The 10,212-nt window shown below is 37.7% G+C and overlaps 1 long non-coding RNA gene across 1 annotated transcript; it reads right to left on the reverse strand.

Annotated features, from left to right (window-relative positions):
- Positions 1–497: 497 nt before the first annotated feature.
- LOC101730442 lies at positions 498–2,349 on the reverse strand. Its single transcript, XR_208911.4, has 4 exons — positions 2,287–2,349; positions 1,597–1,632; positions 1,256–1,292; positions 498–830 (listed from the first exon to the last, which is right to left on the reverse strand). It is a non-coding gene; the product is annotated as an uncharacterized LOC101730442 (long non-coding RNA).
- Positions 2,350–10,212: the final 7,863 nt, after the last annotated feature.

Raw genomic sequence — 10,212 nt, forward strand, 5'->3', positions numbered from 1 at the left:
AAAAAGCCAATTCTAAGATTGTGATGATACAAGAATCTCACTTCAAAGAAAACCAGATTCCAAACATTAATCTGAAGCACTACCCCCATATATACACAAGCAATAACCCTGAAAAAAAAGCAACGGGAGTTCTTACTATGATTCATAAAGATATTCCCTTCAAACATATTGCAACCTTGACAGATAAAGAAGGTAGATTTCTCATAATCAAATGTCATATGGGAACACTAATTTGTACATTAGCTAATGTGTATGTTCCAAACCAAGGGCAAGCCCAATTTATAAAGCAATTTCTAAAAATTTTGGACAATTTTAAAGAAGGCTTGATTATCATGGGAGGAGACCTTAACTTAGTATTGAACCCGGTGACAGACTCCTCCTCAGGGAAAAGTAACATTTCCCACAAGACCTTAAAAGAGGTTAAAAAGCTATTTTCAGAAATGCAGTTGATGGATGCATGGAGAACTCAGAACCCGGTAAAAAAAGACTACACACACTTTTCAAAAACTCACATGGTTTATTCAAGAATAGACTACATTATGGTTTCACAAAACTGGTTACACCTGTTCACACAGGCAAAAATAGGTAATAGCACACTATCTGATCACTCCCCTATTTTTGCTAAGTTTGTAATACCAAAGACCACTAAGCCTGATTTCACATGGAGAATGAATGATTTATTGCTACACAAAGAACAAGTCAGAGAACAGATTAAATCAAACATCATACAGATCCTACAAGATAACAGCTCTTGTTCGATCTCCCCTGGAACAATCTGGGAGACCCTGAAATGCGTTCTCAGAGGTAGTCTCATCTCAATAGGCAGCAACCTGAAAAAAGAGAAAGAGAAACACATAAATAAACTAATAGACGAAATATCCCATTTAGAGCAAACACACAAGGCAACATTAGCCCAGGAAAATCTCACCCAGCTAGAAAGTAAAAGACTACAATTAAAGGCAATTTTAGACCAAAAAACTTATCAGGCTTATATGAGGTGCAAACAGAGATACTACGAGCTGGGTGACAAGTGCAATAAACATTTTGCAAGTGTACTCAAAAAGATGCAACCCCAATCCCACATTACAGCAATTAAAAACAATGACAACACGACAAACTATGACACTAAAGGCATAGCTAAAGCCTTCCAGAATTACTACCAAGCGCTGTATAAACTAAAAGGAACGGGCACAAAAGAGGAGAGAAGCGAAAAGATCGACGAGTTTATTAAACACGCCAGATTACAAACACTTACTTTAGAAGATAGTCAGTCAATAGACGCCCCCTTTACCCTAGAGGAAATAGAAAACAGCATTGACAATCTCCCATCAGGTAAAAGCCCAGGGCCTGACGGTTACACAGCTCTTTATTACAAAACCTATAAAAAAGAACTAGCCCCTTCTCTGCTGAAGTATTATAACTCAATATCAGCAACAAACACTTTTCACCCACAAGCCCAAGAAGCCCACATAACAATTATTCCCAAACCTGGTAAAGACCCCCAGCAATGCCCTAGCTATAGGCCCATATCATTAATAAATATAGACATGAAGATATATGCCAAGATAATAAATAACAGAATAAAACAATACTTACCAACCTTAATACACACCGACCAATCAGGCTTTGTCCCTGGAAGAGAAGGGAGAGAAAACACAACTAAGATAATTTCGCTAATACACCATGCCAAAACTAAAAACGTTCCCTCCCTAATACTAACAACTGATGCCGAAAAGGCTTTTGATAGAGTGTCATGGGAATATCTAGAAAGAACATTACTGGGATTTGGTATAGGACAAATTACAAGAAATAGAATAATGGCACTATATCAAAACCCCTCTGCAAGAATCAGAGTCAACGGCACACTATCCCCCAAGGTAAACATCTACAATGGTACTAGACAAGGGTGCCCACTGTCGCCCACTCTCTTTATTCTAGTCATGGAAACTCTGCTAAACCATATTAGGAATAATCATGATATATCAGGCCTATTAGTTAAAGGTAAAGAATATAAGAGTGCGGCATTCGCAGATGACCTCTTACTATTTATAACGAAACCAGTTATCTCCCTCCCTAATATAGTAAACCTCCTCAAAACATATGGTGAACTTTCCAACTTTAAAGTAAATTATTCCAAATCCGAAATATTAAACGTTAATGTAGATGATAGAACCTCTCAAGCATTGAAACAAAGCTTCTCCTTTCAATGGGCTACTAAAGGTGTAAAATATTTAGGAATTAAGCTAACCGCAGACCTAAGCAATTGCTACCTGGAAAACTACTTACCTTTGCTATCCTCATTACGCGGCCTTCTAACCAAATGGAGCAAGATGCAACTCTCCTGGTTTGGTAGGATACAGGCAATTAAAATGATGTTTATCCCCAAAATTTTATACTTCCGACAAGTATTACCAATACTAATACCACAATCTTTCTTTTCTAACGTAAAGTCTCTAATCACGAGATTTATATGGGAAGGCTCCAATCCAAGATTGAAATACAACATCCTCACACTCCCAAAAGAAAAAGGGGGATTAGCCTTACCTAACGTATACTTATATTATGTCGCATCACACTTGGTCCGTATATTAGACTGGGCAGGAAAGAAAGACACGAAAGATTGGTGCAAACTTGAACAAACTTTCCTATCCCTACCACTAGAAAACATGCTGTGGAGTACTAGAGAAAAATCAATACTAGCAGCAGTCAATCACCCACTAATAGAGGCCACATACAAGGTATGGCATAAGAATAAGGACCTATACCATCTATCTCAATACCCCTATACTCTCCAACCCCTTATGTATAATCCAGATTTTAAGCCTAGCATGGAACATGGGTCCTTTAGTAGGTGGAATAAAATAGACGACCGACCCACTAGAATTAGCGACTTTATAACAGATAATAGAGTAATACCACTTCCAGAAGTTCAAAAAAGGTGGGGCTCTCACCCCAGAGATATATGGAACTACAATCAAATTCATACATATATCACATCATGCAAAAGCAAAGAATGGCATAGACCACTCACAGTGTGGGAAAAGTTAGTTGTGGCGATGGAAACTAACAGGGGCATAGACAAATCTCTCTCCAAAACGTATAATTTGCTACTCGGAGCTACACAGCAAATCCAGAAGCCGTACTGTAAAGCATGGGAACGAGAACTAAATGTCTCTATCTCACCCAATCTGTGGGACGGGATCACATACCCACATTTGGCTAGAATGCCCCAAACTCCAGCTATTCTGGAACAAGGTAATTGAGTCGACAAACGAAGTGACAAAATTTTCGATCAAAATAGACAATGCTGCCATGATACTACTCTACGCACTCCCAGAAAAAGACAAAACTCTATCGGACCCACTCACTTTACACCTGCTACAGGCAGCTAAGTCAATGATCCCCCAAAAATGGAAGTCACCCTCTCCACCCACCCACAATGAGTGGTTAGCTAAAGTAGAAGAAATCAGAAAATTAGAGGAGATATCTTTTCTAATACAAAACAAAAGCCAGTATTATAGAAACATCTGGACACCCTGGCTAGAATACCTCCAGAAGTTAAGCCAATAAGACTATAGGCCAAGAACAGACATATGCCCAACCATAAAACAATCCTCCCTTCCAATCCATTTCTTATCACCTAAAGGTTCAAGTACAACCTGATCTGCCCAAAGGACCAAATTCTAAATGTAGGACTATACCGAATGTTACAGTTAATATGTTAATATGTAATGATATAGTATAGCAATGACTTGCTGACAGACTTGCTTTAAACTCATCTGTTAACAATCACGTGTATATTTGCTTACCCTCCCCCCCTCCCTTTTTTCCTTCTGTACCCCCTCCCATTTTTTGTTTGCAAAAAGAAAAATAAAGAATTTAAAAAAAAAAAATAAAACTGGGTAAATAGGCTAGTTAGCCAAAAATCTAACCTATAAAGGCTGGGGTGAACGGATGTCTAACATAATAGCCAGAACACTACTTCCTCCTTTGCATCTATCTAACCTCTTAGTTAGTCAGTGACTTGAGGGCGGGGGCATATGGGACAGTTAGTTAGTGAGCATGCAGGTGAGATTCAAAAGCAAACTAAATGAACAGTTATGTCCCAGTGTCTCAAGTCACTGATTGGTTACTGACTTTTAAAAGGTTAGAAAGCTGCAAAGGAGGAAATAGTGTTCTGGCTACTTCATTTTTACACTCAACAGTTCCTACTTACATTCAGGTCTTCCCAGATGTCATTGCACTTCTCTCATTTCCCCTCTTTAATTGTATAGCCTGTGCATGGGCATTAGGTCCCCCATGCACAATATTTTGGAATGCCTTAATAACAGTGTCCAGAAAATTGTTTGCTGCTTTCTGTGATTGTAAAAAAATGAAAAAACAAAACTTAAATAATTTAAATAATGTAAGTGAAGTTTACTTTGCTCAACTAACATGATAGAAAAGGATTTGGAATTATTTCTTAGGGAAATAGGTCCTCTTTAATAGAATCTGCCATCATAAACTCACTGCCCCCACCTTGAAAAACCACCTATGCTGCTTAAAATGAAAGTTCTGTTCCTCTAATCTAAAGGAATGGCATCTGGTGATTGATTTTTCTATGGGAAAAAAGATCCCCCTCTATTTGTCTGTAATATCCTCTAATGCAATTCTCTTTTTCCTAACAAGGACCAAACATGAAGTAGCCTTAGTTCCTCTGTATGCCCTGTTTAGCTCCAGATATAACAAAAACCATAATTTTTGTGATTAAAAAAATACAATAGTACTTTCAACACACTCCCTAATTATTGATCCCCTGTTAACCATAGGGTTATACTGCCCCTTTAAATTAATCAGCTATTGTGTGTGCCATTTTACACTCCCCCAAGATACTGATAATTCTGTCCATCCCCAAGTCTTGACAAATAAGTCTCTAACCTGCTAAAAGCCAAAGGGATGTGAAACATATTGTGCTACCAAGCGCCGTAGGACCTTCTCACACCAATAGGGTAATTTGCTATTATTCTATGAATAAGGAACTAATTACACTAATTTAGCCAAATTAAGATGAAAAGGATACAGGTGTAAGACAGTCAGAAAGAACTAGTAATTAACCTTTTTAGAATAATTAGCATCTGTACGCTGAAAAACCATTCAACGCTTAATTCGATAAAATATATGTTCGGCCTTTGTGCTGTATTGTCTCACTATTTGACAGTATTTTGGCAGAAAACTTTTGTAAATATATCTACAAAATAAGATTAATTAACAAGAAAGATTAATGAAGTTAATATAGTAATGAACAGTTAAATATTAAAATCGTTTTGAATGCACATTTACATATTGTTTAATTTTAAGTTAGAAAGTAAATCCTATATAACAGCACAACATTGCACAGCACAATCTGAAAACTGTATTCATTTTTAAAATGTGCCCTTATATATAAATATGATGCTGATCTACTGTATACAAAGCCAAATACATATATTAAATAGTAAGGTACATATCAGACAGTAGATACATTCCATCTATACCATTAAAAAGATTCATCAGCTAAGGTCTGCTAATGCGGAGCTGCATGTTCCAAATAAATACACCCAATAAGTATCTAGTTTATACTTATGGTGCCTTCATGATTGGAGCCAAAAGATCACAAACTGCATAACTGTATAACAACACACAAAAAGTGAACTCTTTTTGTAAGACATATTTACAACAATTGAAAATATGGGACATCTTGCTCCAAATAATCGGAATGAGAGGTTGCATACCTCCCAACATTTAAAAAGTGTAAAGAGGGACAAAGAAATGGCGAGCGTATCTTAGCAAAATCTATTGACCACACCCATTTTTGCGGCCAATACCCCTTAAATATCACTCAGATTTTTTACAAAATTTGGCAGGTTATTTAAAATTTGAACACATTTCTGGGGGTTTTGGAGTCTTGTTTTATGTCTCATTACAGTTTTGCTAAAAAAAGGTGAAATAGTCCTGTACGCTGCAAGTCTCAGTTCCCCCAAGAGACCTGTGTAGCTTATTAGTTACAATTGTATCTCAGTGCAGGTGTAGCTTGTTAAGATTTCTTGGCTCTGCCAAAAGCTACTTATTTAATTAAGCTTGAGAAACTTTGTATCTATTTAGCGTTCAGTGTAGGAGATCAAAGGGAAATGAGGGACTTTTCAGTAAGAATCCGGGACTGCAGGTGAGCTGTGACTGTCCCACGAAAATCAGGCCAGTTGGGAGGTATGAGGTTGTGGTTATCATGGAGCCCTTCTTCTTCGATTTCAAGACATTAGATAAGATTAATGTTGAGTTAATTCTACAATTGCCCTGGCACACACACAAGTAATGATGCCAGAGAGAAAATACTTGGAAATAAACCAAAACTAATAAATACAAAATAGTGGCAAACTATGGGGCACATTTACTAATCCACAAACGTCCGAAAGTGTCCGAATGCGTTTTTTTTTTGTAATGATCTGTATTTTTGCGATTTATTTCGCCACCGTTGCGACTTTTTCGCAAATTGTCGCGACTTTTTCATCACCGTCACGACTTGTTCGGAATTGCCGCGACTTTTTCGGCGTCGTCGCAAAAAATTTGGATTGGTTTTTTCGCCGTTTACTATAGCGCAATACGACAAAATCGTGCAAAATATGATAAAGTTGCGACGGTGCCGAAAAAGTCATGACAAATACGAAACAATCGCAACAGCGACAAAAAAATCGCTAAATTTTCGTTTCCAATCTGTTTTTTTCCCATTCGGGATTTGGATTCGAGGATTAGTAAATGTGCCCCTATTACTTTCAAGAGTGAATTTTCCTAATTAAAGCAAATTGTTGTAAAAAAAAAAAAAACTTTTTTTTTTCAAATTGGAATTTTTAGAACTTGAATATCTTGAAGATCTATCAATTGAAAATTCAAGTGAAAAAAATTGGCAACTAAACCCTAAACAACCTTCTGTAAGTTTAGTGACTGCAATTTCAAGCACTATTGCCATGTTTTTTTCCCCTTAATGCAGTGTTTTTTTCACCAGAATTCCAGCGTAACTGCAGACACTAAGGGGTGAATTGCATCCAGTTTGCCAATATAAACCCAAATGAGTATTCATTTCATAGCTAATCGGACATAACTGCTGGGAAGTCTGCCTGGCATCCTTTCTGGTGGTCGGCATGCAAGTGACATCTGCGACCGATTCATTTGGAGCAACTCTACTGCCTATTGACACTGACTGCAACGGAAACTTAACCAGGACACAAAGGGAACCTGACCCGGCTGTAGCCCCATGGTTCCCCTGCATCAGTAGGTGCAGCAGTGCTCAAATCACCAAGTACACCGCCAGACGTAACCTTCGCTCTACACACAACCTACTTCTCTCCTCCTCCCTCATCACCTCACTCTCGCATCCAGGACTTCTCACATGCTGCATCCATTCTCTGGAATGTTCTTCCTCATCCCATTAGACACTGCCAGAGTCTCCAGGCTTAAACAGTCTCTCAAACCTCACCTTTTCATTCAAGCCTATAACCTAAACCCTCAGAAACACCCCTAATCTTCTCTCATACACTCACTAACCACTGGTTTTCACCTCTTACTCTGCCCCTACTGTCACTTCACACATCAACATGAACTCTACCACCATGCTAGTTACCCTAACCTCATGTCTCAGCCACCCTCCCTTTTAGAATGTAAGCTCTTGCGAGCAGGGCCCTATGCCTATTGTCGCCAATCCTTATCCAAATGTAACTGCAAACCATTTTTTGTGAATTATGTATATGTACATGTTAACTGTTTTGTCCTTTGTACCCCTTTATTCTGTAAAGCGCTGTGTGAACTGATGGCGCTATATAAATATTAATAATAATTCAGCAGAACAGAAGATAGGAGGGGCCAGTTCCTTTAATAAAAATGGTTTAGCATGTAAGTGCACGAGTGCAACTGCGTTTGCAGACATTTATTCCTATCAAATCTTGGCTGCAATTTCAAAACCACTTGGTGGGCATCATCAGCTCATAGGGTATTCCACTGGAAAAAAGTTTTGCTGTTTCACTGTACATTTCTCTATTTGCAAACTGCTGTTTGTCTGGCATTTGTTTCCCTGCATCACATACAATCTATAACTGGAACCCATGTTTTAAACCCCATCTTATAGGATATTTAAACTAAATGGGAGATTCTGAAACAAAATGGAACCTTTTACCTGAACTCATACACTGAAAGGATAGCTAGATATTTGTCAAGATAAAGATGCTTCTTGCTGCCTTCCAAACCTGATATATTCTTGTTTGTCTCCACTGCACAATAAAATGACAGTGCCAGATCCAATGTATAGAAAACTACATTTAAGCTAATTAATAATTCAGCACATTTCTTTACTTTAAGTTTATCTTACAGCAAATGTGCCAGATCTGATATCTGCTATGATTCTGTGTTTCCATTATGTCTGTTTCTCCAACTATAGATGTAGATTAATCTTTTGTGAAATCTCAGGAGTGGTCATTGAATAAAACAACTCAAACCATGAATATCATAAATAATAGAAAATATCTGCAATGGAAAAAGAAACTATAAAAATATAATAAATGGGACTATTTATTTCTATATTTTATACTTTTTTCTTTATATTACGGTCACCCTGTAAAAGTCAGCCGTCTGTGATACTGAATGGGTCATATTAACTTAAAGAACTATAAAAATTGTCACTTTGCCAGTTTGATAAATTGTAGTTCCAACTGGCAAAGCCTTTTGCTTAGCACAAAGTACAGGCCGGCAAATCTTTGCTGAATATAAACATATTTGTGTGCCTTTCATAGCTGGTTTAGCTTGTAAAAGCAGAAAAAAAAGAGTTTTGAAAAAAAAAATTGAAGGTTATATTGAAGAAAATGTTTTACATCTAAGTGGTTTTCTGTAATAAAGGCCCTTGCTTTTATGGAGTCAAATTATATTTGAATAATAGCCTGGGCTGTGCACCATCAGGATCTTATTGTTAATGTACTTATTTACTTCACTACTTCAGTAGTGGCAAAAAGACACAGAACTTTTTTTTGCCACCCAGTTACTAATTTTAAAGCAGCAGATACAAAATGTTTGTTAGTGAACTATTTATTTGGATTTTTGAAAATAATAATAAAGCATTATAATAAAATGCTGTATAATTATATAAAGAGAGATTAAGGGGTACATATACTAAGCAGTTTTGAGATAAAGTTCGATTTCTTTTCGTTATTGTTCCCTGTATTGTTTATTAATGTTTAGTTAACGTGAAAAAAAAAAAATACAGACAGGTTTGATCTGTCAAGTACCACTGAGTCCTATGGAGGTTTAGAATAGAGTAGTCAGTGACAGCCTGTCCTTGACACATTTTCAAGGACAAGTCTTTCACCCAGCTTCAAGGGGAACTTATTTCCCTCATTGTTTTCAGTTTCATCAAGTTTCAAGGGGAACTTAATCCCCTCACTGTTTTCTATTTCACACTTTTCAAGGGAAAGTTAATCCCATCATTGTTTCCAGTTTCAAGTGAAACGTAAAAACATTATTGTTTTCCAAGAATGAGTGCCAATGCTCCTAAAATGGCTGCTGGAGCAATTCCTGTTTGGGAAGAATTCATGGATATGTCCGTTTAAACTCAGATTTTTTGAGTTTTAACAATGATTTCAACTCGACTTTCAAGGTCAGTAAAAAAGAATTTTAGTAAATGTGCCCCTAAGTACAGTGTGGTAATAGACACATTTGGGGGCACATTTACTAATCCACGAACGTCCGAAAAGCGTTGGAATGCGTTTTTTCATAATGATTGGTATTTTGCGATTTTTTCGTAAATTTCGTAAACTTTTTCGTAGCCGTTGCGACTTTTTGCATAAATTGTCGCGACTTTTTCGTAGCGTTACGACTTGCGCAAATTGTTGCGACTTTTTCATAGCCGTTGCGCCGAGTACGAAAGTTTCGGATTCATTCAAGCTTCAGTATGGTGACTTTCCTTGGGCCAGGTTGGAGCTGCAGAGTGCCATTGAGCCCTATGGGAGACTTTCCTTGGGCCAGGTTGGAGCTGCAGAGTGCCATTGAGCCCTATGGGAGACTTTCCTTGGGCCAGGTTGGAGCTGCAGAGTGCCATTGAGCCCTATGGGAGACTTTCCTTGGGCCAGGTTGGAGCTGCAGAGTGCCATTGAGCCCTATGGGAGACTTTCCTTGGGCCAGGTTGGAGCTGCAGAGTGCCATTGAGCCCTATGGGAGACT

This window comes from Xenopus tropicalis, chromosome 8 (genome assembly GCF_000004195.4).
Source record: "Xenopus tropicalis strain Nigerian chromosome 8, UCB_Xtro_10.0, whole genome shotgun sequence".
Taxonomy (NCBI): domain Eukaryota; kingdom Metazoa; phylum Chordata; class Amphibia; order Anura; family Pipidae; genus Xenopus; species Xenopus tropicalis.